At 37.8% G+C, this 4,231-nt stretch overlaps 1 pseudogene; it reads right to left on the reverse strand.

The window, feature by feature from the left end:
• Nucleotides 1-317: 317 nt before the first annotated feature.
• On the reverse strand, nt 318-2,641 carry LOC114492016 (annotated as a pseudogene).
• Between the last annotated feature and the right edge of the window lie 1,590 nt (nt 2,642-4,231).

Consider the following 4,231-nt stretch of genomic DNA (forward strand, 5'->3'; position numbering starts at 1 on the left):
GTGTAAATTACATACATTTTATTATTTTTTAAAGTAACCATTTTACTTAATCAATTGAAAGTGGATAAACTCTTGGGTCTTTATTTTTTGGTAAAATGTTTTAAGATCTAGTTTAGACAAATGATCTATATTATAGATATAAAATGCAATATATATATGTTAGGATAAACATGACACTAAGGTATACCTATGGTTATTTCCAATATTATACACTAACTTTTCTGTTAACAATTAATAGTTAAGGAAATATACCATTCTCTGTAAATAAAACAAAACAACAAAACATATTAATCTGAAACTTAAGATGAGCTTTCAATTTATTGAGCTTTCCCATTTATTGGATACATGTTGCTAAGTATTTTTCCTTCTTTTTCAATTTTTTTTCAAATGAAGCAAGAGATTGTATTCAGCCAGTTTAATTAAGTACTCAGGAGTATTCTTGTAAATAATTTTTACAAGCTCTATTACTGTAAGGATTTTTTTAAAATTATCAGAAAATACTGTAAGAATCTGTTCTTATCAAATATTTCTGTGAGAAATGTAGAATTTTAGCTTCAACATTATGGATTATGGGGCCATATCCTGGATATATAATATCAGTTTTGATTTTCAATAACTTGTGGACCCTGAGAAAGAAGATAGGACTCCTGGTGGCTAACTGAGCTCAAATTAAAAATAAAACAAAAAGACAAGAACAAAACAAAACAAAACAAAAACAAACAAAATACCTAGCCCAGCAGCCATTTCTACACAGGGGCCTCTCACAAAAACTGCACTTCATGGAGAAGTCTGTGCTGAGCTGCCTGCCTCTGCACTGTGTTTCTACCATTTGAGCCATCCCTATAAATGAGCTCCTGGAATCCTATTTCAACCAAGGTTTTCCCCCATCTAATCAGAACTGCACAGATCTGACCAAAGAAGTTTTATTCTGACCAATCAAGACAGTCCCTATTGGGCCAATCAAACTGCAGGGATTTGAAGTCCACATTTGCATGAGGATGGACCAATCAGTGACCAAGGATGGCAACTTCTGTCTTTATAAGCCATCTCTCCTCTGACTGTGTACTTTCCCTTTCCATCAGTGACTAATGTCTGTTTCCCCAGTTAAAGCTGAAACACACAGAGAACATCTCTGGAGTCGAGCAGAGTGGCACAGGAGCAGAGAGGAAGACAGACCAGAGGAGAGCAAAGCTGCCTAGTCAGAGAGGGGCCTGGCCCCTAGGTTGTCCCACAGCTGTGCTATATCACCATTGAACTATTTGTACTGAATAAAGTTTCCTTCTTCACCACACACCAAATTGGGATTCATTGAACTGATGCCATTGGTTGACTAATTCTTTTAGGGAGTTCACGTAATCATATTTTAAACACAGTTTCTTCCCTTAGGATACAATCTCTGGAAAGGAAAGCATTCTCCTCTTCTAAAAGTAGAGCCATATAGTCATTAGTATGGCCAGCTGTGTATATAACTCTTAGAGTGGCACCCTCAATCTTAATCACACCTCCATCTTTCAAATTAACATATTGTTACTCTCATCAACCCATGATCATTGGTGTAAATTCAACACCAATGAGAACTCTCAATTTGGGGTTCAGTGAAGAAGAGAACTATATTCAGTGAAGAACAGCTCAATTATGATACAGCATGACTGGGAAAACAGCATGGATGTGGAATAGTCCTGAGACCTGGCCCCTCTCTGGCTAGACAGCTGTGCTCTGATCTTCTCCTTGATGGTCTGCTCCATTCTGGTCCAGCCTGCTCTACTCCAGGTCTCCTTCAGGGTTTTAGCTCAGCCAGAGAAACACAATCTTCAGTGGAAAGGAAAAGTGCACTCTCAGAGCCACAGGGGAGTTGGCTTATATAGACAGAAGTTTCTGACCCTGGTTCTTGATTGGTCCATCCTCATGCAGATGAGGACCCTAAATCCTTGAAGTTTAATTGGTGCAAAGGGCACTTTCCTGATTGGTTAGAATGGAATTACCCTGATTGGTTGGTGAAGATTTTGATGGGGATATAGCTACACAGCTCCAATTGGATGGGGAAAGCCTCAGTCCCATTGGTTAAATAGGATTCCAGGAACTCCTTTATGAGGATTGCAGAATGGCAGAAACACAGTATAGGCATGCAGTTCAGTGTAGAGGTGGGTAGGTAGCTCAGTGCAGAGTTCTCCCTGAAATGAAGTTTGCATGAGAGGCCCCTGTATAGAAATCACTGCTAAACTTTTTTTTTTTAAATTTGAGCCCAGTTAACTACCAGAATCCTTTCTTAGTAGATATCTTCTTCCTCAGGGTCCACACTCTTCATCTCTTGTATTTTTTTCTCTCTGAAGATTCAGTGGGAGTTTTTTAATGCAACATCTAGTGTCATTATTAATGTTTTTACAAATATCTCATATGTCTTCAGTATGCTCACAATGCTGATGAGTTGCTATGATTTCCTGGATTGCTGTGATACAGTTGTTCAGAGTCTGCTTTAAACAGCTGATATATTCTGGAATTGTTGTTTCTTTAATGCCAATGAGTCTTATCCTGAGTTAGGTCCCTACAAGGTGCCCTGCAGGGTCATGAGATCTTGGTTACAGCCCAGGACATGTACCACCCAATTAGACAACATCAGAATGCACTGCAGAGTGGCACTCATCTCTGCTTGTCTCCTGCAGACATGTAGCTTACAATGTGACCATAGCATGGAACTTGAAAAGTAATGATTTTTAAAAGAGGTCATTTTGATTGCCTGTGAAATCAAATTTGTTGCCATTAGGACTAACTCAGTAATTTTAAAGTATATATGCAAATTCTATAATATCCACAGATTAGCAGTTTGGGTCGTTTGCCTTTGGGAATTTATAAGGCCCCACGCTGAGAAGAGCAGGTAGGTCCTCAGGCATTGGGGTGAATTTCTCAAAAAGACTGATCAGCACCAGCTTGTTCTCCCCAGACCCCCGAATACGGTACTGACCCAAGATAGTCCAAGCAACTTGGGGACTTCAGCATAGCTCTGCTATTAAACAGAAGGCATAGAAGAGATTAGCAAGCCACATCCAACAATACATTAAAGAGATCATACACCACAATAAGTGGGACTCATCCCAGGGATGCAAGGATGGTACAATATTCACAAATCAATAAACATAATACATCACATAAACAAAATGAAACTAAAAATCACATGATCGTATTAATAGATGTGAAAAAAAACATTTGATAAAGTGCAGCAACAATTTATGATAAAAAAAACGTGCAGCAGAGTGGGAAGAGGTAACATTCCTCAACTAAATAAAGGCCATATATGAGAGACCTACAGCCAACACCATAATCAATAGGCAAAAACTAAAGACTTTCCCACTAAGAACAGGAACAAGACAAGGTTATCCACCTTCACCACTTCTATTCAACATAGTATTGGGGTCTGAGCCAAAGCAATCAGACAAGAAAAGGTAATAAAGGCCATCCGAATTGGAAAAGAGGAAAAAAACTGTCATTGTTTGCAGATGACATGATAGTGTACACAGAACACCCTATAGACTCCACAAAAAAAACTGCCTTACCTAATTAATGAATTTGTCAAAACAGCAGGATACAAAGTCAATATTCAGAAATCAAAGGCATTTTTGTATACCAACAATGAAACATCAGAGACAAAAATGAGGAAAAAAATCCCATTTGATATAGCATAAAGAAAAATAAAGTACCTAGGAATGAACCTAACCAAGGAGGTAAAAGACCTGTACTTAAAAACTACACAACAATGAAGATATTAAGGGATACACAAACAAGTTGAAAGACATATTGTGGTGAGGGATAGCAAGAATTAACATCATCAAAATGTCCATACTACCCAAAGCAATTTATAGATTCAATGTAATCCCAATTAATATACCAATGGCATATTACACAGATATAGAACAAAGACTTCAACAATTTATATGAAGCCATAAAGGATCCCAAATAGCTGCTGCAATTTTGAGAAAGAAGAGCAAAGTAGTAGGGATCACAATACCTTACATCAAACTGAATTACAAGGCCACTGCAATCAAAATAGCCTGATACTGGCATAAGAAGAGACACATGGACCAACTGAACAGAACAGAGAGCCCAAAAGTAAACCCAAGTCTCTACAGATAATTAATATTGGACAAAGGGGGTAGCAGCATAAAATAGAGAAAAAATTGCCTCTTCAACAAATGGTGTTGGGAGAACTGGACAGCTAGATGAAAAAAAAAGAAATAAA

The sequence above is a fragment of the Phyllostomus discolor genome, chromosome 1 (genome assembly GCF_004126475.2).
Source record: "Phyllostomus discolor isolate MPI-MPIP mPhyDis1 chromosome 1, mPhyDis1.pri.v3, whole genome shotgun sequence".
NCBI classification, from domain to species: Eukaryota; Metazoa; Chordata; class Mammalia; order Chiroptera; family Phyllostomidae; genus Phyllostomus; species Phyllostomus discolor.